The sequence below is a fragment of the Symphalangus syndactylus genome, chromosome 2 (genome assembly GCF_028878055.3).
Source record: "Symphalangus syndactylus isolate Jambi chromosome 2, NHGRI_mSymSyn1-v2.1_pri, whole genome shotgun sequence".
Classification (NCBI taxonomy): domain Eukaryota; kingdom Metazoa; phylum Chordata; class Mammalia; order Primates; family Hylobatidae; genus Symphalangus; species Symphalangus syndactylus.
In genome coordinates this window covers 113,341,625-113,367,863 of record NC_072424.2, presented here as the reverse complement: position 1 = coordinate 113,367,863, position 26,239 = coordinate 113,341,625, and the positions used below count along the sequence as shown (strand labels likewise).

Here is a 26,239-nt window from a genome sequence, read left to right as displayed (position 1 = left end):
AAGAAGACATAAACAACAAATAAAAATGGGTGGCAAGTTTTACCACAAGGTCTTGTACATAAAGAAGTTCAGTGAATATTTGCTGAATGATTAAAGGAAATAATTAATGAAGCCACCTCAAGGCTGCAGTGAACTATAATTGCACCTGTGAATAGCCATTGCACTCTAGCCTGGGCAACAAAGCGAGATCCATGTTTTTAAAAAAATAGTCCTATTCGATTTTAAATTTTTTCACATTATTGTATTTCATTCAGTTCTAAGATTCGCATTTTAGTAATTCATTCAATTCTAAGTTTCACGTTTTAATATCTTTGAAATTGAGGCTTATCTTGCTATTGATTGTATCTGACAACAGCTGCGGATAAATTTGGTTGTTATTTCTGGTGACATGACTGCATAACCACAATCCCTTCACATTTCCCTCAACAACTATTTCAAAACCATTTCAGGAAGAAATATGAATCCTGCTTGTTGACTGAGCATCTTCCATGGCCACCTTCTGATAAGCTAAAGACAGTGTCATCATCAAAACTTGGAGAACAGGTATCAACGATTTGGAAGAAAATCCAGAAGGCAATAGTATTGTTTTAGGAAGTGCTGTATATTATCTCTTGGTTGGTACAGACAAGAATATTGTGGAGAAAAACATGATTAACAATGACTTTGCCTTGAAAAGTAAATTAGAAAAGTCAGACATTGGATGTAAAGTCTCCAGAGACTATATGCATTCCAAGGTCTCCAGTTTGTTAGTTTGGTCGCTGTTGGAACGTTTCTGATGTGTTAATGTGCCTCCTACAACAAGAACACCAAGTGGCTCTTCCATTTCTCCTCCCCTATTCTATGGCCCTTCTCTGAGACTCAGCTCTGTGGCTGGCACTCTGCATCCTCTTAACAGACCCCAGAAACTGACGGCCTAAGCCCAGGATTTCCAAGTCTCACCAGGCTTTGTGTCTCCATAGCTGAGTTCCACTCTACTGGTGTAATAAATTACTATTTCATTGATGTTCTTATATCAAACTGTTTTCCAGAATTGTGATTGGAGATGACAGTATTTGGGGGGCACCAGTCCTAGCCACACCTTCTCCATGATCTGGACTCCTCAGTATTACACTAGATGAAATTCACTAGTCTTGTGAATTTACGAAGACATGATTCTTGGCTCCAGCAAACAGAACAACAGGAAGGAATCCAGGTTTGACACACCCACACATCACGGGGGTGAAAAGAAAGACCCCAAAAAGGATTAAAGCTATTTGGGCTTTCTAGTTCTAAGCACTGATACTTTGGATCATATTTTTTAGCATTTTAAACAGTAATCAAACATTAAGTTTTTAACATATATTTCTATTCATTCTGAGAAGTTGAAACTAAAATAATGGGCTATAGGGGCTGTAATTTTTATGGCAAACATCAAAAAAAAATGAATAAAGCTGAACACTTTGGTAACAATGTGATTAGCATTTAATCATAAACTCCATCTGGAAGAAGTCCCAAATCTTAGCAATAAGCTAAGATTTACTGACAAGAGCTCTATGGAGGACAAATAAGTGTATATTAATAAAGCAATGGTAACTATTCTTTGATTATTATAGGAATTATTGTGCTGGCATAGTGTCATTAAATACACTATCAGTGTAGTCTATTTACTTCTTTCTATGTAGGAATTACTAATCTAATTCATACATTTTTAGTGGGAGGGAAAAAAATTTGATGCAGCATTTTTGCATTTGAAATGTCTGTTATAGTTTAAAATGATCACACCTTTTGGCTCAACAATTCTATCCCTAAAAATATACCCAGCAAAAAAAAAAATACTTACTGTACAAAGATGTATGTTCAATGACATTCACTGTAATATTTCTTGTAAAAGTAAAAATTTAGAAATAAGCCAAATGGCACCCAATAAGGGACTGGTTAAACAGATATAGCACATTCATTCAATGAAATACTAGGCAGTAAATAAAAAAGAATTAGTAGGTCTTTATGTTCTGACACAAAAAGGTGTCCAAAATGTACTTTGAAGTAAAAAAAAAAAAAAGAAAACAAGGGATAATCACAGAACAGTATGTATGCTATGATTCACATTTTTATTTAAAATAGATATTCCATAGCTGGGCTCAGTGGAACGTACCTGTAGTCCCAGCTACTCGTGAGGCTGAGCGACTGAGGTGGGGAGATTGTTTGAGGCCAGGAGTTCAAGGCTGCAGTGAACTATGATTGCACCTGTGAATAGCCAAACTGCACTCTAGCCTGGGCAACATAGCAAGACCCATATTTTTTTTAAAAATAGTCCTTTTAGATACTTAAATATAGACATACCTATTACTGATAAATTGGGTTATCAGCAGTATAATAACTGAGCAGTATAATAACTATTTTGCTTTCTGTGTTTGACAGTGTGTTAGTGTTTTTTACATTTACATTATCATTAGAACAAGAAAAAATAAGGATTCACAAATGTTTTAAGATTCTGTCCCATTTGCCCTCACTATAGCATTTTCCTATAACTGATGGCCCTGAGAAGAAAACTGTGCAATGTTGCCAGCATGGAATAATTCAGAAAATGTCACTGCTCTATGCAAATCCCCTGTTACAGGTGAAATTGTGTGCCTCCAACATATTCATATGCTGAAGTCCTTACCCTCAGTATTTCATAATGTGACCTTATTTGGAAATAAGGCTGTGGGAGCTATAATTAGTTAACATGTGGTCACTGGGGTGAGCTCTAATCCAATATGACTTGTGTCTATAGAAAAAAATGGGGAAATTTATATACAGACAACCACAGAGGGAAAACATCATATGAGGTGAAGGCAGAGATAAGAGTGATGTTTCTACAAGGAACGCCAAAAATGATCAGTAAACAATCAGAAGCTAGGTGAGAAGTATGGAATAGATTGCCTCTCACTGCCCTCAGAAAGAATTCTGCCTCCAGATGCAGAAGAGTTTCCAGACTTCAGACTTAAGATTGCAACATCAACTCTTACCTGAATTTCCAGCTTGCCCGTCACACAAATCTAGAACTTGCCAGCCCTCAATTGAAAACTAAATCTCTCTCATCGAGAGATCTTTCCCTCTCTTTCCCTCCCTCCCACCCTATTGATTCTGTTTACCTGGAGAACCCTATAATACACCTGCCTCCATTTCTAATGAATGGATTCAAACTCTGTAACTTTCCATTCAAGATCTCTCTCACCTGGCTCCAGGACCACCCTTTCCCTAGACATTCACTGGCCTATTATACAATCTAGCCAGGTAGAAATATACCATGCTTTGTCACCTTCGTAGTTTTGTTTACACATTTATCTCCACTCAGCACATAAAACATCATAGTATGTGAAATTAGCAAGACAAATCATGAAACAATCATGGTCCTTTTGTGCTTTTAATAACCATAATATTGATTTCACAGAATTTTATCCTCTCCTTAAAAGTTGGTAAGAACATACCCTCTAAAAACAGTAGCCCTTTAAAATATGCCTTACATAGTATGAACGAATTATCCAACTCTTCAGGTATCTCTTTCTTTCCCCCTTTTTCAACAAATGTCCACATGGCTCCTCTCAGTCTGCAAAAACTCTGCCAGTCATCCTAACATAATCAGATCTTTCCTTCTTTCCTGATTACTTTATATCAGAGTCTCTCAACCTTGTAATTATTATTGACATTTTGGGCCAGATAACTATTCGCCAGAGGCCGGGGCTATCTTCTACATTGTAGGATGTTTAGCTTCATCTCGCTTCTCACTAGATGCCAGTAGCATACCTTCCACCTTACCCATCTCAACAGTTTTGACAATCAAAAATATCTCTCAAAATTGCCAAATATCCCCTAATGTGCAAAATAGCCCCTGATTGAAAACTGCTGATGAATATAGTACTCACACTTTCCCTTGGGCCGTAACAACATCAAGGGCCTCATTCTGCATTGCTAGCAAAAAGCTGTCAACATAGTTTATTTCCCCACCTTGCTTTTTCCACCAGGTGAATGACGGGAAAAAGCAGTATCCAAAATATCAAACAGATTTTATAAATAAATAGAATAGATTAATCGTCTGGTTCTTTGGTTGAGGAAGAATTACGCAGCATAGCTGTTATGTTAATACTGTTATGTCTTAGAGGAGGGAAACAATTATAAAAGATAAATGTATTTTTGTTCTATTATTTCACTGGTTATATGTTAAAGAAAATGAACTTAGTATGAAAATCGCTCTCCCTGAACTTCAAGAGCTCCGTAATGAAACCCAGTGATTCACCCTTTCTCAGTGAAGAATGGACTTCATAATCAAATGAAGAAAAAGCAGTTCTTCACAATGAACAATAGCGCATTGCAGTGAAGCAAAATCCAGCACATGAAATGCAGATAACCTGCTCTAACACTTGCGTGCCATTGGCTGCTGGTGTGCAGCCAAAATTTAACTGTCAACCTTGGAAGAACTGAGGAGTGAAGTCAACTCTTGATTTTCCACACTAATGGAAACAAATGTGTCTGACCTAGGTCATCAGTCTCCATCCATGAATGCAAGTGGGTGAGAAATATTTTTATTTGACTCAATCTAATTTTTCTGTCAAACCCTGATGCTAGGGCAAGGGTAGGAGGTTGTGAACATTCTACTGCTCTCACAACACTGTCTGGGAATTTTGCCACTTCCCTGGGTTTCTGCCAAGAATAGGCCCTCCGCCCATTGGTCACAGGGAACAACAGAGGGAGGGATAGGAACACAGGCCCGAGGGCCAAAGCCTGTGCCCCCTCCACATGCCTGCACCACTGTGGCCCCTTCAATCTTGCTGCCCTTGCCACATTCCTCAGGACCCACCCTCCATGGTGTAGCCACACTTAAGCAGAAGTGGGAGCCCCAGGAAGCTTCCTTCTAGGGCTGATCCAGCAGGGAATCCAGGTGGGATTGAGGGGACGCCTCTCCTTGGCCCCACAGAACCCGAGGGAGAAGCCTCCAGGGGCTCCAAGGTCCTTAATGGAACTGGGGCTCCCTCTTTGAAACCCATCCAAACGCACTGCCACCACATCCTCCCTGTTCCCTCTTTTCCCCTTCCTTTTCTGTATAAACCCTTGGGAATCTTTTCCTCTCCAGAAGGCGAAAGCAACAGTCACCCTTGATGTTTCTCTTATATAATTTGGCTGTAGCCAGAGACTCTCTATTGTCCTAAAGGAGTGAGCTTTTTGCCAGGAAGTTTCCTGAATTTGAGGAGTGTGGGGGAGTTATTTCATTTGTTTTCTGTTGTCTATCATGTCATATCCTTTCCCTGAGATACTGGGTGGAAAGCAGCTTTGCTGCTTAAACAGCAGGGAGTGAGATTAATCAGTAGGAGAGAAAAGAGATGTATGTTTCTAAAAACATCATAATCAAATATTATATGTATATGTATTATTATTTGGAGTCTATATTTGATAATGACTGATGTTCTGAAAATACAATTCAGACAGAATAATGAAACATTATTCATTACTAAACTTTTCTATTACTTCTACCCAAACACCTTCATGCATTTCATTTGAATTAAAAAATACAGTAGTGCTGCTATTGTGTACATATAAATTGAGAAGTCTATAGGCAATAAATCATATATTATATGGGTAATTCTAATAAGAGAATATAAAAATCCTGAGTCCTGAATTCTCCCAGTATTTATGCCAAGGGAAGACACAGATGTGTGCTGTTAAATGAAGGTCCTAAACACTAACTGCATCTCCTGTATTCCTGATCTCCTAGGATTTCTACCAGAGCAGGATAAATTTGGGTCCTAGAAGGCACTATTAAGACAGATTTCCTATCTTCTGCCAGGCAACTGCTGTTGCCACCATAAGGCAATGATCTTGGGAACTCATTAATTCTGTTCCCTGTATACCTGGAGTAGGATTTCTTCCAAATGACTTTATCAGTTAAATTTCTTTGGCTGTAAGCAACAAAGATCTTAAAATGCTAGCTAATTTAAGATTAAAGAAAAATGTATTGACTGGCACAGCTGAAAATTCCGGAGTTGGAATGGCTTCAATCAAACTTGATTACAACCTCATCCTTAGGGGCTGCCTGATGCTTCCTGACATCCTCAGTTTCACACCTGAGGCAGCAGAAGAGCTAGCTTCCCAAGTAGTTCAAGAAAAGACCAGACGTTTAAACCTGGATCTTGTGCTGAACCACTCACTGTGATCATAGGACTCTAACCACAGCGACAGTCTGAGGTGGAGGCTGGCAAACTTTTGCCATAGAGGGCCAGATAGTAAATATTTATGGCTTTGCAGGCCCCATGGTCTCTGTCACAACTACTGACCTCCACCATTGTAGGGCAAAAGCAGCCATGCATAAATGGATTAGCATGGCTAAGTTACAATAAAACTTTATTTATGGCCACTGAAATTTAGATATTATTATTTTGATTTTTGTTGAAGCCACTTAAAAATATAAAAATCATTCTTAGTTCACAGTATTTATAAAAATAGGTGGCATTTTCTTCAGTACACATTTTACTTGAAACACACAGAGGGAGAAATGGGTCCTTCAGAACAAAGTTAGGATAGTGAGTACTGAGCAAGCAACACAATGCGTGTTCACCCCAGCACCATCATGCTTCATATTTTAGATCATGAGGGCTCAGGAAACTCATAGAACTTGTCCTGAAGCTAGAAACCCAACAAACAGCCACCCCCAGCTTCTCAGTGCTGTTCATAACCCCTACCACTCACCTCTAGAGTTATCCAGGTGGCAGAGTCCATATAGCTGTCTACTTTCTTTGGCATCCACAAAGCAAGAAGGTCACCAGCGAGGATAGCTGTGCACATTCTGCATGTGGACCACGTGGTCAGTACCCACTCCCAGTGTTACTGACACCAAGAAACATTATGGTTTGGGATAATACACATATTCTTTCATTTATTCAGCAAGGAGCTAGTTCTTAATCACCACTTATTGTTCTAGGCATTTACTGTTGCTGTAGCAGAAAACAAAAGAGAAAAAGCACTGCTCTCATGTAACTTACGAATGAATGAATGAATGAAGAAAATAGAAAAATAAAGCAGTGACATGGGTTAGGAAGTGTTGGGTGTCACTTTATTTTTTCATTTTAATTTTTTTAATTTTTATTTTAGGTTTGGGGTACATGTGAAGGTTTGTTACATAGATATACATATGTCATAGGGGTTTGTTGTACATATTATTACACCACCCAGGTATTAAACTGAGTACCCAATAGTTATCTTTTCTTCTTCTTTTCCTCCTCCTACCCTCCCCCTTCAAGTAGACCCCAGTGTCTGCTGTTTCCTTCTGTGTATTCATAAGTTCTTATCATATAGCTCCCAGTTATAAGTGAGAACATGCAGTATTTGGTTTCCTGTTCCTGTGTTAGTTTGCTAAGGATGACAGTCTCCAGCTCCATCCATGTTCCCACAAAAGACATGATCTCATTCTTTTTTATGGCTGCATAATATTCCATGGTGCGTATGTGCCACATTTCCTTTATCCAGTCAGTCATTGATGGGCACTTAGGTTTATTCCATGTCTTTGGTATTGTGAACAGTGAGACAATAAACATTTGTGTGCATGTGTCTTTATGGTAGAATGACTTATATTGCTCTGGGTATATACCCAGTAATGGGATTACTGGGTCAAATGGTAGTTCTGCTTTTAGCTCTTTGAGGAAATGCCATACTGCTTTCCACAATGGTTGAACTAATTTACACTCCCACCAACAGTGTAATAAAGTGTTCCCTTTTCTCCACAACCTCCCCAGCATATGTTATTTTTTGACTTTTTAATAATAGCCATTCTGACTGGTGTGAGATGGTATCTTATTGTGGTTTTCATTGCTTTTCTCTAATAATCAGTGATATTGAGCTTTTTCTCATAAGCTTCTTGCCCACATGTATGTCTTCTTTTTAAAAGTGGTCACGTCCTTTGCCCACTTTTTAATAGGGTTGTTTTTTCTCTTGTAAATGTGATTAAGTTCCTTATAGATGCTGGATATTAGACTTTTGTCAGATGCATGGTTTGTAAATATTTTCTCCCATTTTGTAGGTTGTCTGTTTACTTTGATGATAGTTTATTTTGCTGTGCAGAAGTTCTTTAGCCTAATTAGATCCCACTCGTCATATTTCGCTTTTGTTGCAATTGCTTTTGGTGTCTTTGTCGTGAAATCTTCGCCCATTCCTAAGTCCAGGATAGTATTGCCTAGGTTGTCTTCCAGGGTTTTTATAGTTCGAGGTTTTTACATTTAAGTATTTAATCCATTTTGAATTGATTTTAGGGTGTAAGGAAGGGGTCCAGCTTCAATCTTCTGCATATGGCTAGCCAGTTATCCCAGCACCATTTATTGAAAAGGGAGTCTTTTCCCCATTGCTTATTTTTATCAGTTTTGTCAAAGATCAGTTGGTCGTAGATATGTAGCCTTATTTCTGGGCTCTCCATTCTGTTCCATTGGTCTATTTGCCTGCTTTTGTACCAGTACTGTGCTGTTTTGGTCACCGTAGCCTTGTAGAATAGTTTGAAGTCAGGTAACATGATGCCTCCTGCTTTGTTCTTTTTGCCTAGGATTGCCTTGGCTATTCGGGTTCTTTTTTTGGTTCCATATAAATTTTTAAATAATTTTGTTTAGCTCTGTGAAGAATGAAGTTGGTAGTTTGATAGGAATAACTTTGAATCTGGAAATTGCTTTGGGCAGTATAGCCATTTTAGAGATATTGCTTCTTCGTATCCATGAGCATGGGATGTTTTTTACATTTGTTTGTGTCTTCTCTGATTTCTTTGAGCAGTGTTTTGTAATTCTCATTGTAGAGATCTTTTACTTCCCTACTTATCTGTGTTCCTACGTATTTTATTTTGTGTGTGTGGCAATTGTGAATGGGATTGCCTTTCCGATTTGAGTCTCAGTTTGGTTGATGTTGGTGTGTAGGAAAGCTAGTGATTCTTGTATATTGATTTTGTATCCTGCAACTTTGTTGAAGTTGTTTTTCAGCTGAAGGAGCTTTTGGGCTGAGACTATGGGGTTTTCTAGATATGGAATCATACCTTCTGCAAACAGAGATAGTTTGACTTCTTTTTCTATTTGAATGCCCTTTATTTCTTTCTGTTGCCTGATTGCTCTGACTAGGACTTCAAATACTATGTTGAATAGCAGTGGTGAGAAAAGGCATCCTTGTCTTGTGCCAGTTTTCAAGGGGAATGTTTCTATCTTTTGCCTATTCACTATGATGTTTGTTGTGGGTTTGTCATAGATGGCTCTTACTATTTTGAAGCATGTTCCTTCAATACCTAGTTTTTGAGACTTATTAACTTGAAGTCATGTTGAATTATATCAAAAGTCTTTTCCACATCTATTGAGATAATCATGTGGTTTTTGTCTTTAGTTCTGTTTACGTGATGAATCACATTTATTCATGAACCAACATTGTCTCCCAGAGATGAAGCCTACTTGATCATGGTGGATTAACTTTTTCATGTGCTGCTGGATTCGGTTTGCAAGTATTTTGTTGAGAATTTTCCATCAATGTTAATCAAGGATATTGGCTTGAAGTTTTCTTTTTTGTTGTGTCTCTGCCAAATTTTGGTATCAAGATGATGCTGGCCTCATAGAATGAGTTGGGAAGAAGTCCCTCCTCCTCAATTTTTTGGAATAGTTTCTGTAAGAATAATACCAGCTCTTCTTTATGTATCTGGTAGAATGCTGCTATGAATCCATGAGGTCCTGGGGCTTTTTTAGTTGGTAGGCTATTACTGATTCAATTTCAGAGCTCATTATTGATCTATTCAGGGAATCAATTTCTTTCTGGCTCAGTCAGATGTCACTTTAAATCGAAATCGGTGGTCAAAGAAAGCCTTTCTGCAAAGATGACACTCAAACAAAGATTTAAAGGAGACGAAGAATGAGCTCCCCAAAATATCTAGGGAAGAGTATTTTAAGCAGAAAGACAAGCAAATGCAAAGGCCCTGGGGCAGAAGTGTGGCAGGTTAAGTGTGGGGGCCAGTAAGAGGAGATGAGGTCAGAGAGGAGTAGGGGAGGGGACAGAAATCACAAAGGGCCTTAGAAGCCATGGTACTGACTTTGACTTTCAGCCTGAGTACAGGAGCCACAGAAGGGTTTTTGAGTAGAGAAGACAGAATTTGATTCTCAAGTGATCATTTCTATTGTTTTGTTGAGAGTAGAGTTTTCAGGGGCAAGGGTGGAGGCAGAGAGACCAGTTTGGAGGCTTTTTTAAAAAGCTACATGCCTCAGCCGCCACTCTTGAGCAGAGAATATTCCACTGGTTGAGCCACAAATCTGTCTTCAAAACAACACACCTCCAAGTGCAGCCTATAATACACTAAAAGTATCACATAGCTTTGAAGTACAAATGCAGATAGGGTCAACCCAGCTGTCCACTGATTCAAGCTGGCTCCTGTGTGAGTAGACATTATCAGGGGACCCCCACTGGTATACACTAGCACTGCACAGAGGGGGTTGAGAGAATAGTGCTGTTTGTGACTTGTTACTTAATGTTGCTCTCAGCTTCTGCAGTTGCAAACCCACTACTCCTTTCATTCTTGAATATGTCCACCCCACACTTGGCTCAAAAGTGTACTGTTAACATTGTATACATTGACTCAGTTTCCCCACTCAGCTGCCTTTCCCACTCCTGCAACTGAGCAAGGTAAAACTATAGGAATTCTATTTATGTCAAGACGTAGCAGAGATATCACCAGTATACTGTCATTATGGGTGAATGTCCACTTTCTTACCCAACATATACATGCCCTGTTTGAGCTTAAATGCTCCACACAATATGTAGGCACCAACTTTAGGCTCTTTTTTTTTTTTTATGTTTGGCCTTGCAAAAGCCCCATACTCTTTGTGAAAAGAAGGGAAAAGTTCCACTCTTTCTACCAGCGTTTTCAAACCAAGATGTGACCACAAGTACAGCAGCACCACCTCAGGGCTACCCTGGGAAATGTGTTATCTGAGGGCCTGGATGTGAAAGTTGTGTATCTGTCTTTTATATCCAAACACCCATAGGAGGCCAGAAGAGAGATCTGTTATCTTAGAATGAGAGGATTCCAAGATGATCCAAGGTGTTTGGTAAATCCTAGGGCTCACCATATGATGGCAGAAATTTATCCCACACTTCCCTACCATATCTGCCCAAATAAATGGTTTCTCCTAAGAGGCCAAGTGTTTGACTGATGCTTTGCTTCATTTGTAGCCTTATAGGTGCTGCAGTTCCTGTTTTCTGCTGACCAGCTGTTCACCTACCCTAACCCTCCCTGACCATAAGCCCATTTTTTAAAATAAACTGCACAGTAGTATCATGGAGACAATGGATAAAAAATATCAATGCTCATGATTCTCCATAGCAAGTTAATCAAATTTCTGTGAGTGTGGCTGAGGCATTATTTGGGATGATGGCAATGTGCAGACACGGTTGAGTGAAAACTTCATTCTTAGCCATCAAAACTAATGTCTTTATTCCTTAAGTGGAAACCATCCTCATTCAAGAAAATCCTGGAAGAGAACAGAGCTAACTTTATCCTTGAACCTAATTCTACACAAAACTGGTCCCAGACAAGGTGTGTCAACTTGATTGGATTGAGGGATGCAAAGTATTGTTCCTGGGTGTGTCTGTGAGGTTGTTGCCAAAGGAGATTAACATTTGAGTCAGTGGACTGGGAAAGGCAGACCCACCCTCAATCTGGGTGGGCACAATCTAATCAGCTGCCAGTGCAGCTAGAATAAAAGCAGACAGAAGAACATGAAGAGACTAGACTGCCCTAGCCTCCCAGCCTCCATCTTTCTCCTGTGCTGGATGCTTCCTGCCCTCAAATATCAGACTCCAATTTATTCAGCTTTGGGATTTTGACTGGCTTTCTTGCTCCTCAGCTTTCAGACAGCCTGTTGTGGGACCTCACCTTGTGATTGCGTGGGTTAATACTCCTTAATAAACTCCTATATATGTATACATCTATCCTATTAGTTCTGTCCCTCTAGAGAACCCTAATACACAAGGTCAGTTCTCCTAGCCAGAATGGGAGCTTTTGGACACCAAATTTTCCTTTGACATACGGAGGTACTACTTCCCTTTGGTTTTGCTCTGTAACACCAAAGCTAAGGCAAAACACAATCCAGCATCCCAACTCCACTATCCCCTAAAAATTGATTCAATCCCTCTATCTGCTTCTTGACAAACAGCCTTGATGCCTTTGCATGTGTAATTCCCTCTTCTTGGAATAATACCTTCCCTGCATCCCACCTCAATTCATTCCCATCTCCCTCTGACTAACTTTTGCTCAAAGTAACAAAACTTCATTATGAGATATGACCACCACCTATTTACTCCATAGCATCCCCCGTTTCTTCCTGTTATAGCACCTATCACACTGTATTATACTGTTTTTCATCAAGTCTATGCCACCATCAATTATAAAACACACTATTAGTTTAAGTAACATCAAGGAACAAAAAAAGCTGCCAGTAAAATTATTACACAGCCTTATCACTTAGAATTTTTATTTTATACATATTGAAAGGGTTCTTTTAGTGTGATTCTGAGACATATCAAAGAGCCCATGGTTTGTTAGCATTTTTATTCAATAAACTGATCGTTTCCATTTTTCTTCAATCAAAATACATGTCACAAGAAGTTAGGCAGCTGCTGTTCAAACTCAGCAGGAAGTTTCTGATATTGAAGTTTGACACCTTAATGGTAGTCCCGCATGAGTGAATTGGTCACATCAACTCCTTGTTGTTTTGAAATTTCTTTCATCTCTTCAAAGGCAATTTCTCCTGACTTTCATTGAATTGCTTGGCATGTGACATAATTATTTCTCAGACTTTTATGTCATATGAACCATTTAAAGACTTTAAAATGCAGATTCTGATTTTGTAAGTCTGGCATGGGGCCTGAGATGCTCCAAATCTAACAACTTCTCAGATAATGTTGATGCAGAAACTGTACCTGATCCAGAGACCACACTTGATTGTAGCAAGATGATAGACAATCCTTTGACACACAGCATAGTCACCACATTTTACACAACTTATTCAACATGTATTTTCCTTTCTTAGAACCCATAAAGCATTTATTAATTTGCAAGAAAATAAGGAGAATCATCCTTCCAACGGTAAATATTTACCTCACTGACATTAAATATACATCCCACTGCACTGTTTCTAGCCCTTCTTGCACATACCGCAATTTTTTTTTCTAATGCTGAATTATAATGTAACATTTAAAGCATTTTAAATGGCAATTCACTCAACTCATGCATTATCAACAGCGCACATACCTCAATGAAGAGAAGACAAGATCGATCGACAGCTATGACCAAGTTTGCACCCACACAACCCAAGACTGCTTATGACAGCAGCCTAGACATGGCATTTGCAAGATACCATCAATTGTAAGATGCAACCTGATTTCCAAGAGGTAAGACAGCTGGGGGTGGGGGTGCTATGCATGCTTTAGTACTGATGCAATACTGTAGTTGTCTGTGTTCTTACCTCTTTTCTTCAATTGTATTGTGAGTTACCTGAGTGCATGGACTAGAAAAGCCTTTGTCCTAAATACAGAACACAGTGTCAGGCACAAGGTGGGTTGCAAATGCCAGCTTAATACTCTTCTGACAATGTAGTTTCAGCTGGACTAAAAGTCGGTGACTCACAATTATTCGTAACCCATACATATTTGAAATGTTCCCTGGCTGTGCCTACCCAGGGCTTAATGTGAGTAAACGGGAAAACCAATGTGCCTTGTCAGCTAACACAAGCCCAGAGTAGTGGAGTAGATGGTGGTGGTATTTTAAAAAGACTCATTGTATGATTCTTTGAGATTCTGGTTACTATGATTTGCCTTTTGATGCATTGTGACTGGTCTATTCCTACTCTCCTGGCTAGCCTGTTTCATTTTTCCTTCTTTATTGTGTGATGGCTCAAGTCAAGTAGAAATTCATTATCCATATATTATTATTCACTTGGGGCTTTAAGTTTATGAGCATCTCTGATAAAAAGTATATGAGTCTCCTACCTCCAAAAAGACATGAGGAAAGAATTATGTTAGCATTTTACAAAAGCGCTTCATGAAATAGTGTGTTCATTAACATAGAAGTTGTAAATATAAAAAATTATTGCTGAGGAAATAATGCAAAAATCTCAGTAACTGTAAACAACTAAATTTTAATTATCTGATGTTTAACTCCCAAATCATAACAGGACAGCTATTCAAATAAGAAAAGCCCTCCACTTAAAGTTATTTCATTAAAATAGAAATGGGCTTTTATAGTCCAAAAGCATAAGAATTTAAGTAAAGTCATTACATTTTAGGACTAGAAGGAATGATTCCAAAATCATCTTATATAAATCCTTCATGTTCATAGGGTTAAGATCTTTCCAGGTTAAGATTTTTCCATCCATATAATTCAGATGTTATTTATAATTTTAACACTCTTTATTCATATGAAAACATAAAATTGTTCAAATGCTTGATTCACAATAACACTTCTCTTTTTATATATGATTAAATCACAATATTTTAAGTTAAATATTCCCCTTAGAGAAGGGAAGTGAAAATATCATTAGAGAAGTCTCTGCCTATAATCTCTGCCCTATGTAATAGAACCTATTAAAAATGTAACATGTGACCCTTCCTAAGAAAATATACAGCCAATAATCTTACTAGTCAAGAATACGAAAAGTGGCATTGTTTCTTCTGAGATTGAGAGATAGAGAAATCAACATAAAATTCCCTTTTTATATTCAGGCAATATTTTTCTAAGGGGAAGAGAAAATTCTTCTAAGGATGGGGGAAAATATTCTCAAATTTTAAGCCAATTTTTCTCTAAAACATAATTTTAAATGTCTTGTTTAAAAATATTTATGTTTTCTGTGGAGAAAATAGAGATTGTTTCTAAAAGATCAGCTTTGTTTTAAGCCAAATTCTTTATAGGAATCTGCCTGCTTGAGTCTAAAAATCCTCCTAAGAAATAGATGTAGCAGCAATTTTCCATTACTGAGAGTACCTCTAGTATTTATTTATTAGATCTTCTCTAAGGAGATATTTATTGAGTGCAGGCCTCTTTTAGATGTCTATTCTATCATTCTGGTATGTGCAGGAAACTGGAATGTCAACCCAGGGCCTGAAAAGTGGTAATGTGCCTTTAAAGGGGTCTAAATTATGGCTAAGAGTTTAGTTATTGAGGTCAGAAGGTGCCTGGTTGTATTTCCTTTTCTTTTCAAGTATAAATTGTGGTAAGAAATGCTCTGAAGTTCACGTGATGATTTGAGCAACCCTAGATGGCTACAAACTTCCATAAGTAAGCTGCCTTGCCCCATGACTAAGCCCTAATTCTTGATTACCTTCATGTCAAGTTGGAACAGACTGGGAAATAGAAAACCGAGAAACAGAAAATTTCTTGCAATTCTTTTGCAGGAAGGAGAAAAAGTCAGAGAAAAATCACACACCAAAAAAACTGGAGCTTTAGTGACCTCTTGTGGGATAATTTACTAGTAGCCCATAATAAAACACTTGCAGATTGAAATCTGAGACAGGTTTTCACTGTAGGTGCAGGAGTACTCTGGTGGGCCTACTGAGAGCCAATGGATTGTTACAATCTAGAAATGCTTATACACACATACATACATACATACAGTTATCAATAAAGTGTTGGCCAGACGTGGTGGCTCATGCCTGCAATCGCAGCACTTTGGGAGGCAGAGGCAGGCAGATGGCTTGAGCTCAGAAGTTCAAGACCAGCCTGGGCAAGGTGAAACCCTGTCTCTACTAAAATACAAAAATTAGCAGGGTATGATGGCACACACCTGTAGTCCCAGCTACTTGGGAGGCTGAAGAAGGGGGATTACTTCATCCTGGGAGATAGAGGCTGCCATGAGCTGTGATCCTGCCACTGCACTCAAGCCTTGGCGACAGTGAGACCTGGTCTCGAAAAATAAATAAATAAAAAATAAAGTATTAATAGTTGCACTGGACTATATGTTCAAGAGAGCCTACCTATATAATAAACACACATCAGAAGTGATTTAAATGAAGAATTAAATATATTAAGACATTTAGAGCTTTTTATCCATAGGATAAGAAGGAACCTTCCAACCACTCATCATATATTTAATGGTCCTCTGCAAGGAATCCAATCACAGGGGAATTTGGGAAGAAATTATGGATTAATCCTACCTAAACTACAGGCATAATGCAAGTGACTCAATAAATGACTTAATGGAAAATAAAGAAAAAGAATCATCTTCATACTTCATAGTTAACATTAATATTGTTAGAGCTATAATGAATAATAAAATAAATGGGGACATCTTCTAGCTAGATTCCTAATATATTTACGGTTAATAGGATGAAGAACAAGGGCAGAATTTTTGGCCAAATGGACCAGGGTCCTCGCCACAGCGGTTTAGTGGTTGATGAGTCTACATACCTCAAGAATGACAACTGACTGAGGAGATAAAGTCATTGTGTCGTACTTGGAAAAATATTTGAATAAATACCAGAGAAAAAATAGGGCTGTATTTCACTATCAGATGAGAGGTAAAGTAGTGAGAAGATAATTGAATTATAGCATCAAGCAATCAGATCTACAGTTATAGTGGTTTATGCATAGTCACTTGGACTTTCATCATGGACATTTCATCAGAATGTCTTTACTTTCCATATACTCTGGAAGATCATTTTTCATAATTCCAAAGACATGTTCCTCTCAACAGTGTTTTCTTAATAAACAAATTTGTCTGTAATTCTTGTTTAGGAAATCTAATATATAACTAAAGTTCAGATAATTCATTCATTCCTCTTTGTTATTTTTTCTCCTTGAAATCCAGTTATGTAATCAGTCTCATGATTGTGAGTGCATTAGGCTAAAATCTGAAATTTGAGTATTTTAGGAGACAGGCAAATAGACATAAAGGCTATTGAATACACATTGCAAGACTACAAACCAGGTTATCTAATAATATAGCTCTATAGATAAATTTTCTTTTGCTTATAGTTGATTCTAAAGTAGATTATTTAAGAGATTGTGCCTTGATTATAAGTCATAAAATAATATTTTCTGTGTTATAAGAATGGGAAGCTAGGGTCTGGTAATAAATTATGGCTAGGTTTTATAATAAAGATGTCAGAAGAATAATTTGGGAAGTTAGTAATTGCTTTTCTCTTGCTTGGAGCATTTGTCTTGGTTTATATATTTTTAATATTCTGATACTGATGCTCATAAAGCATTTAAAATAATTTAAAATTTTTAATTATGTAAACTTCCAAAACTAAAAAAAATCGGTAGATTTTACTGCCCAAACCTAATTACATTCATATTTGCATACTACCTTATACCTATTATTTTTTTTTATTAGCCCTTATCCAAAGATAGTCTTACATTTTCTTAGCTATAATTATGGAATTAGACGCATGCCACATTGGGCACTTTATTTCTATTTCCTACAGTCTTCATAAGTCTTACTGTAGAGATAAATAACATTTTATTTATCATATTGGTGTAACATCACTAATCATTTACTTTATGATCACATAAGTTATTTGTAATTATTTGCTATTGAATATTATGCTGCAATAAACATCTCCATATAAAAGTTTTAGAGGGGCTTTATTGTTACCAATAATTTGTTCCAAATCTCTTTGAAATAGTGTAAGAGCTGTCAGGGTCACAGCAAAAAAAGAGAGATGGCACACTCTGAAGGGTTTTGTCTATTATGATTTCATTTATAATGTTCCTAAGGTTTCTAATGTATCCCCAATAGCACTGTACTATTTACACCAGCAAATACTAAATTCCTATCTATGTATTTAAGCATGTATGTCCTCCTATTACAATACAGAGACTTCTGTTACCCTTGGTTTCTGGAAAGTAAAAACTCTTAAATCCTGTTTCACACAAAATCGCTGGGCCTCAGAGCAAGTCTCACTTGGGACTCATGGGGGCCCCTTCATTCCTGAACTCAGAGACCTTAACATGCCAAAAAGTCCTGCCCTTCTCAGCAGTTGTCAAATTATGAGAAAGGTTCAAGCCCCAGTGGCATTCATGTTTAACCTCCACACATTTTCCTTTTAATCTCTTTTAGTCTGCACAACTATCCTGTGAGAAATGCATTGCTATCCCTTGAATAGTGCGATATTAAAAATTAGATGTTAAGTAGTTCTCTCGAGGTCACAGCTATGAAGTGGCACAGCCAGGATGTAACCCAAGATCTTTCTCTTTTAGAAATCATGTTCCTTACACCACTCCACCCTGCTGTGTAACACAGATGTCTAGTAAACCAGCATAAAATGTGTGAAGTTCCAACACAGTGCTGGTATACATTAGGTGTTCCCTAAATAATTACTTGTCATGATGTTTGTTTTTCTCCAATATGGAATTAATTTTGGTTATATATTCCATTTAACTCTATTCTGTTTAGTTTAACATTTGTCGAATGCCTATGGTGTGCTGGGCAGTATCCCAGGTACCAAGCCTGTAGAATGAGTGAGGCAAGGTGTTGGCCACTGAGGTGCTTCTGGCTACAAATGGGCAACAGGACTGCAATCAATGTGGTAAGTGTTGTGAAGAGAAGCGTGAGGCACCTGGCAGTGGGCAGTACCTAGCAGTGGGCAGGTGAAGGTATACCCATTAAGGATTTAATCAGGGGAGCGATGTTGTGGGGTTTGCCTTTCTTCTTTTCTTCTTCTTCTTCTTATTTTCTTCTTCTTCCTCTTCTTTTCTTCTTCTTCCTCTTCTTCTTCCTCTTCTTTCTTCTTCTTCTTTCTTCTTCTTTCTTCTTCTTCCTCTTCTTCTTCCTCTTCTTCTTCCTCTTCTTCTTCCTCTTCTTCTTTCTTCTTCCTCTTCCTTCTTCTTCTTTTTTTCTTCTTCTGCTGCTGCTTCTGCTTCTGCTTCTTCTGCTGCTGCTTCTGCTTCTGCTTCTTATCCTTCTTCTTCATCTTCTTCTTCTCCTTTTTTTTGTCATCCCTCTGCTACAGGAGGATATGCCCTTTAAATGGATAGCCATGATGGGAGGAAGGAGGATGGACTGTGAGTGCAAAGCCAGAAAAGATGAGGCAGACAAAAGAGGCCAAAACAATAATCAACATGGGTGAAGATGAATGCCTTAACTAGAGGAGTAACAGCAAAGCTAAAAAGTAGGAGGAAAAGCAGAGGAGCAATATTTAGAAGTGAAATCAGCAAGATGTAGTGACTAAGTGAGGTGAGCATGAGGGAAGGCATTTCAAGTGACTCCAAGCGGTCTGGCTTTGGTTTCTAACGCAGGCTGGCACCATCATGTGAGGAAGTATGTGTAGTGGCAGGGGAACCTGGTGTAGAAAATTTTCAGTAATTGGGGTATTTTTATTTCACTAAGTTATGGTCCTTCCAAGTGGAAGCCTAAGTTGCTGGGCAGATCTGAGGCGTCAACTTATAGGTGATAATACATACTGTGAAATTAAATGAGAACCACATCCTGTCTGCTCCCATCTGAAGAAGCATATGCAGAGTAATAAGAGCAATGGGCTGAAAAAAGACCTCCAAGAGTACCAGCATTTTGAATTATGCAAAGAAAAAAGATAGAAAAAGGGGACAAGGAAGCAATAGGCAGAGAGTTTCGATGACAGAAGAGGGCATTAATAAAATAAAGAGGTGGTTTCAAGAAGGGGGTTAGTATGCTAAATAAATAAAATAAATGGATTTAAAAATAGGAAGATCAATTATGGTTAGCCAGATATTGTCAGGGCAGAGGACAGAGGAGGAAGCCCGATTTTAATAGGTGAATGAATGGGGAAGTAAAGAAGTGGTGGTGGTCAAGTGCAGACTATTCTTTCTGAAAACAGCTGATAAAGGTTAGCTGATACAGACATGGCTAACATTAAAGGGGCACACAATTTCAAAGACTTTTTAAATGGGAGATACATAAGCCTGAAGAAAAGACAGATGAAGAGAAGCAGAAAAGTTGAAGGCATATAAGAAAATTGGAGAACAAACAGAGTAGTATCCTAATCAAGATCCTAAGTGGAAGGCCTGGCCTTGGGAATAAGGCAAGAGAGCTTTCACTGAGATTGGTGGGAGAGAGTCAAGGATGATTCTGGTTCAAAATTTGAGGGAAGGTATGGGTGTTTGAAAGTTTTCATTCTTCGACATCTCAATATTGTCAGTAGAATAAAAGGCCAAGGCACCAAGAAAAAGTTAAAAAGGATCTTAAGGGGGAATGGCAGGAATCTAAAGAAGTTCTTGGGAAGGGTGGCAAGAGTTACTAACCAAGAACAAAGCATAGGACAGTCAAGCATTGATTAGACTCCAGCTAAGTTGAATATTATATTGGCCCCTAGCAAATACCAAGTGACCTTTTCCTAAGACTGTTCAACAGCCAAGGTATATGCATAGGAAAGTCCAAGGTTTCAGAGATTTGGGGGTGTTGGTACAAAAAAGTGGTTCCAGAAATAAGTTATAGGGTTCAAGCTGGGGAGGGATATAAACAAGAACAATGTGGTAGATAAACTGGGGTAACAGAGCCATGAAATAAGAGATGTCTGTGGTGTCAGAGAGACGTCTATGGAGAGTAAGGTCTGAGGAGAGAGCTGGAAGTAAGAGGGCAGGACAATTGTAGGGAATAACAAAGTTCAGAGTATATCCACAGTTGCCAGGATTTTATGGGGTGGCAAAGGTATGTGAAAATCACTGGAGTTGGAGAGGAGGAAGAACCTTGAAGTCAGGGAAGATAATAACAGGATTTAGCAGAGGATGAAATTGTGACCCAGATGTCAGTCTTGAATGGAGAAAGTGAGTGACCTAGAAGAATTGTCTTCCCAGGAGAACCAAGCATCTGTCATTACCAGGTAGTCAATGGAGCCCTCTTTTAATACACACAGGATGTGCCATGGGCTTCCAAGGTGCGGCTGAAATATTTGGGGCAGTGGAGGGAGTACCATTCGTGTTGATCCAGAGAAGACAGAGAACCATAAGAGTGAGAGAGAATAATGTTTCAGTGGGATTTCTATTTTAGCCCATTATCCTAAGTGACCAGAATGGAAGGTCATTGAAATTTGTCTAAAATTTTTTTAAGGGAACTTTAGTATTAGATTTCAACACATGAATATTTGACTTGGAATTATCTAATTCATATCCATCAGGGAAGTCTGGAATGGCTCAGGCAAAGCTTGCCTTGGATTTTAGATTGGTAGAAATTACAATTTCACTATACTGTAGCCACATCATCCATCTTTAACTTCAAACTGGCCAAGTTCATGTCCTCCTCACCCGTCTAGTCTCAGCTGAAGTTTAACTTTGTGGTAGGGCTTTTTTCAACTACCTACACTAAAGTGGAAGCCACTGCTGTCATTCTGAATCTCACTACTGTTTTCTATTTTCTCAATCACCTCTGTTACTTCTTTGCTGTTTTCTTGCACTTGGATTTCACTTCATTCTACTCAATAAATATTTATTGAATGAATGTTTGTACTCTTTGGCAGCAAAAATATACCAAGGGATTTATGGACCATTTTGTTTATTTCAGAATAGCAGTTGACTTTATGTGGCCAAATCATTAATAATAGAGTTAATCTAACATATTAGACGTTTAAGTACAATAAGCAAAAAACAAGTGAGTCAATCACGTTGACTCTATTTAACCCTTAAAAAGTAAAAAAAAAAAAAAAAATCATTGCTATATATCATAGTGCTATTATTACTACATTTTTATTAAATGTGAGCACCAAACATTTATAGGTCTCTACTGTGCCCAAGGCAAGTAGTGCAACATGAAGATTTAAAAAAGATGGTCTTTCCTATCAATGAAGAGTTAACAGGGAAGATGAGACATACTTGTACAAGAAAGATATAACCAAAATCATACTGAAGCAGAAGTTAAGTTAGATTACCCAGTTCAGGTCCCCGGTTCCCCACCTGGTAGCTGTTTGTCCTTAAGCATGACACATTTCCTCAAAGCATCAGCTTCAGCAACATTTAAATAAGACTAATAATGATACATATTTCATAGGGTTCATGTGAAAACTAAATGACATTTAAAAAAAATGAAGTGCTTAGCAAAATACCAAACATACAACAAGGATTCACGGAATGCCGACTGTTAGTGCTTATGGTCCAACTAAAGGATTCTTTAATTAACTGTTATGAAGGTCTCTTTATAACTTGTAAAGTTATAAAGTTATAAGTTGGTAAGCTTGAAAAAATATTTTCTGAGATTAACTCTGATCATTACAACTCATTCCTATTTAACTAATTAGTTGTATTGGACAAATAGTAATGTACATCTAAACGTCATGATATGTGCCTCAACAAATAAGAAAATTATTATTCATAAAATAACATTATTGAATAAAAAGTGATGAATATGGGAATGGGCAGCCCTCTGAACTAACTTCTCATCAGCCTAACTATCAGGAAAGTAGGGCTTTTAATGAAAATGGAGAATTGTTAATAAAACTGAGAACTTTTACTAATCTGTGGAAATTTAACCATAAGTTTTAACCACGAGAGTTAAGTTCACTCATCTGCAGAAATATCTATCCTGTAATATTAGTTACACTTACTTGCTCCTGGCACTATTCAAAAACAAATGCTTTCCTCTACAAGGTAATTATCATTTGATCTATAAAATATGGACTTTAGCCATAAATATCTGGGTCAGAAAGTCTTGTAAAGCAAAATACTGTAGGAGATACATTGGAATTATGTCAGAATTATCTAAAACTTGGATCATTTATTAGTTACTTGAGCAAGATTTCTTCCTGGAAAGTTATAGCCATATAGATTTTTATGTTCACAGATGTAACATTTGAAGTGTAAGATCAAAAGATCGGCATTTCTAAGTCAAACATGATCATACAGATATGTAAAATCACCAAAGAGATTTATCTGGTACATTCCACATTTCAATCTGCTTTCTTACTAATACATATTTGAAAAATAAAACCCAAAAGTCCTAGTTGTTCAAGCATGTGATTAAAATTCAACATTAAATGCTTTCTGAAAGAAATCTGATAGTGACACTGTTGGCCTGGTAATCTTATCCTATATACACATGACATGAGAAAAATTACCCCTGTGTTTATCTTCATTATAGTGAGGACATTAGAAAATGTAAATGTATGTTGTAACTACTAAAACTCTGGAAGAACACATGTAATCTGAAAAGTCAAAGCTGATTTATTCCAGGCATCATTTAACAGAAATGACACATCAAAAAGTAATAAAATATTATGAGATTTTTATTGCAAGTAAGGTTCAAATATATTTTCAAAGGGAAGAGTTAGAAAAGTGAACATCTTTAAATGTCTTCAAGATTAATGGTAAGACATTCTGAATTGGCCATGTTACAGAATAGTGGAGGAATTATATAACTTACTTACAGTCTGCACATACAGATGCTATGGGTTTTAGAGACAGTTTTCATGTTGGCTATTTATTCAGACAGTATTATATTCCCACAATAATAATGTTTTATTTCATCATCCTGTTTGAACCAGTTTTAAGCATGCAGCTGCAGCATGTTGAATTTTTAAGAAGCAAAGTCAGTCCAGTTTCATGAGTTTGGGCTTTTTATTCCATATTTGAATTTATTTTTCCTGGAAAGGAAAAATAGTTATAGCAGCACCTGGTATAGTTCCATGAACATAGTGGAGGCTTAATAAATATTTATCACTGTTGAAGTTAGAAGAAACACTGATTTGCACTCTGCATGATGTTGAATTAGGACCATATTGCTACAAAAAGCATAAACATTGGGTGCGGCATCTGAATCTTAGACAATTTTTGAAAATTACTATTTTGCAGGAGGCCTAATCTGCTACAGAAAAAATAAAATGTTACTTATAACTATTATTGAGATGCATTAAAATCTAAAGAACTGTTTAGAAAATCAGACTCTACAGAATGCTGGAAAATGTTACTTTTTTTATTGCGACCTGATTGGCCTTGGCAGGAGAGCCAGAAGAGAACCCCAGCTGTAGATCTGTAGGAGAGAGAGAAGTAAGCCAAGACTGGTGGGGATAGGGGAGGTCTGAGGGATATGACTATAAGCTCCCCTAAGTCTCAGCATCTAACAGGACATACCAAACCTGAATCCAAACCAGATTAATGGTGACAGTCACCATCTCAAGCCAGGTGGGAGCACGGCACCAGGAACTGGTTATGTGGGAAACGTTATTATCCAACAGATGACAGTTTTATGTTTGGAATGGGAGAGGTTGTCTGGGTTGTAATAGGGCCTTAACCAGTGGGCTGCAGAGGGGAGAAAATTGGGATAGGATCCAGATCCCCCAGAGAGAAGAGGTTGGCGAGACTAGTCAATTCGTAGGCCCAGACAATTTGGCTGGAGTTCAGAACTAGAATCCATTACCAGCAAAGAATAAAGTACAAACAAAGAACAGAGGCAAGAATCTAGAAACACAGTGAGGTTAGGGTTGGGATTGAGGGGCTTACTATTTATTGGTGGCCACATAAATGTTTACATCGGGCTCCCTCAATGGCAGGCTTAGGGCGATGATAGAAATGGACCTCCTAACATCCCATCAAGCCTAGGTCTCATTTGAGTAACAACTTGATGGTGCTGTGTTGTAGGTTGACATTATGTAGTATTGGCTGCTGGGCATGGCTATGCAAGAGTGGTCAGTTTGGGGCACTATTTTTTTATTCTGTAATAAGCTTAAATAAACCCAAAACTATATTAAAATTGACCATTTTTTTATATACTAGAATGTCAGCCCCACAAGGGGAATTTTTTCTTTTTTTGTTTTCATTGACATATAACATGTACCTAGCTGACATATAGTTAGTATTTAACACATATTTGTTGAATTAAAAATGAATTAATCAGATATTCTAAACATTACCAAAGGGTTTGCAAAATTTGGATGTGAATCCCCTTTCTAATTTCACTGTATTTCAGTTTCTTTAATCACAATGATACTGCAATTCCAGATCAACAAAAGACAGAAACTGATCAAAGGGTTTTCCACACCTTTATTCCACTAAAACAGAAGAGAAATATTATTTTATTTATCAAGAAACCAAAAGTAGGGAATTTTGATGGTTGGTTAACTTTATGTGTCAAGTTGACTGAACCATGGCATACCCAGATATTTGGTCAAACATTATACTGGATGAGTTTAACGTTGAAATTGATAGACTGAGCAAAGCGCATTGCCCTTTCTAATGTGGTGGGCCTCACGCAAACAATTGATAGCCTAAATAGAACAAAAAGGCTGACTGTTTCATGAATAAGAGGGAATTCCTCCTGCCTAAATGCCTTCAAGTTGGGACATTGGGGTTTTTTTCCTGCCTTTGAACTTTAATCAGCTTTTCCTGGTTCTTGGGCCTGCTAGCCTTTAAACTGGAACTACACCATCAGTTCTCCTGAGTCTCCAGCTTGCCAACTGCAGATATTGGAATTTGTCAGCCTCTGTAATTGCATGAGCTAATTCCTTATTATATACTTATATATACATTCTATTGGTTCTGTTCCTCTGGAGAACCCTTACCAATACAGGGAATTGCAGCCCTGGTTAATTCAGTAGCTCAACAGCATCAAGGACAAGATTCTTGCCATTTTCTTATTCTGCTGTCTTTAGCATCTTGGCTTGCTGACTTATACTGGTTCTCCTCATGGCCTAAGTGCCTGTAGTAGCTCTAGGCATCACTTCCTCCGTCACACACATAAAGAGTCAGAATAAAGTTACTGTTCCTTCAAATATGTTTCTGTTTAAGAGCAGCCTTTCTGAAGCAACTCCAAGCTGGCTTCCCCTTATCTTTCATTGACCAGAAGGATCACATGACTCTTGTTAAACCAGTCTCTGAAAAGCAGAATAGAATCACCATGATTGGCTGAGAGTAACTAAATTTATCCCCTTGAACAAGGGATCTGATTAACTTTCCCTGAGCCAATGGCCACTAGCAGGTGAACAACTGAATATGTTTTAACAGCTTGAAAGAAGAGGGAAATGGGCTTGAAAGCAAATACCTTCTTGCTATTCCTATCCTGCATTTAGCCCTCCATTTCCATGAGCAGGAATCTTGAATTTTCCTAATGGTCCTGAGCCCCAAAACTGACTTTTCCCACTAAGTGATGAGGAGGTGTAGGATCTTAGAGTCCACAACCAGGATCTCTACTTGCAGTTTCAGAACTGAAACACTCACTACCTGACTTAGGCCATTCCTGCTACTATAACAAAATACTTTACACTGGGTAATTTATAAATAACAGAAAATCATTTCTTACAGTTTTAGAGGCTGGAAGGTCCAAGATCAAGGTCC

At 37.8% G+C, this 26,239-nt stretch overlaps 1 long non-coding RNA gene across 1 annotated transcript in view; it reads right to left on the bottom strand.

Moving 5' to 3' along the window:
* Window positions 1–26,239, bottom strand: part of LOC129473943 (uncharacterized) — a 149,305-nt gene that overhangs the window by 99,453 nt on the left and 23,613 nt on the right. The window contains exon 2 of the long non-coding RNA XR_010118880.1: window positions 15,792–15,906. This is a non-coding gene — a long non-coding RNA (uncharacterized lncRNA). The remainder of the gene's footprint in view (window positions 1–15,791; window positions 15,907–26,239) is intronic.